This window comes from Emiliania huxleyi (assembly GCF_000372725.1).
Source record: "Emiliania huxleyi CCMP1516 chromosome Unknown EMIHUscaffold_1894, whole genome shotgun sequence".
Taxonomy (NCBI): Eukaryota; Haptophyta; order Isochrysidales; family Noelaerhabdaceae; genus Emiliania; species Emiliania huxleyi.
The window spans coordinates 6,048-7,314 of NW_005200696.1; positions in this window are offsets into that span (position 1 = coordinate 6,048).

Consider the following 1,267-nt stretch of genomic DNA (forward strand, 5'->3'; position numbering starts at 1 on the left):
GCTCAGAGGAAGGCCGGACGCGCTGTGCGGGGGGAGGGGTTCGGAGGACTGGGGGAGCCTGGAGGGCTGGGTGGGCTGCCTCGGAGGGGCGTGTTCGGGCAGGGGGGTCCCTAGCGAGCGCGACCGAGGGGTGGGGCTTGGGAGGGGTGGAGAGCTCGGAGGGCTCGGAGGGCTCGCAGGGCAGAGAGGCACGAGGGTGGCGCTGGAGGGCTCGTGGGGGCGCGAGGGCTCATGAGGGATGGAGTGCCCGGAGGGCTCGGAGAGGCGAGCCGCCGAGCCGGGCTCAGGGTTAGCTCAGGGACGCCACTTCCGGCACAGCCAGAGGGGGCTCCAGTAGGGCTCGCAGGTGTCTGGAGGGCTCAAGTAGGGCTCGGAGCGGTCTGGAGTCCGAGCCCTCCGCGCCCTCCGCGCCCTCCGCGCCCTCGGATGGAGTGCTCGGAGGGCTCGGAAGCGAGACGCCGAGCGCCGGGGTCGGGGCCACGTCGCACGTGTGGGGGGCTCGGAGCTGCGGAGCGCTCGGAGGGAGCTCAGTCCTCTCAGAGAGTTCAGAGGGCCCTCCGATCAGAAGCCGCGACTTCGCATTTTTTTGGTTGCGCCCCCCCATCCCCTGCCATCCGCCTCCGGGCGTGAGTGTCCCCCCAGCGTCTGCTCTCCAGCAGACGCTCCTGTAATCAGGCCGTGAGTACCAGGCAGGAGAGGGGAGAACAGCCCAGGGAGAGAGGAGAAGAGCCGCCACGAACCCTGCCACCTGCAGGAAATTGCCTGCGGGTGGATCCCCACGGGGGAGGAGCTGCCGACCCGTTCGGCCTCCCTCTCCCTCCCCTCCCACCGGGCCTCCCTCTCCCCCTCCTACCGCCAAGCACCAACAGTCTCGAGGGGCCAGCCGCTGGAGGGGGCACGCCAGCGGCACGAGGGCTTCAGCCACACAGCTACCATGGGAACGCGACCCACACAAAGCACCAAAGTTAGGCATACCCCCCGGCGCAGTGTCCCCCGCTATGTGTCGCCGTTCGTCGGGGCACGCTATCCTGTGCAGTCAGGGCAAGTGGGGGCGGGGCGGACAGCCCAGGAGCGTGCTCCTGGGACCTCTCTTCCCAGTCCGGCTCCGGGGCGCGCGGGGGTGCGTCGAACCTTCCATAACCCTGGGTGCTGGGAACGTCCCCGGGTTTGGAAGTAAAAGATATGTATTTTTGGGATGCGAATGTTGGACGGAGGGTGGACGCGTCCAGAATGTTGGACGGAGGGTGGACGCGTCCAGAGGGGGGGT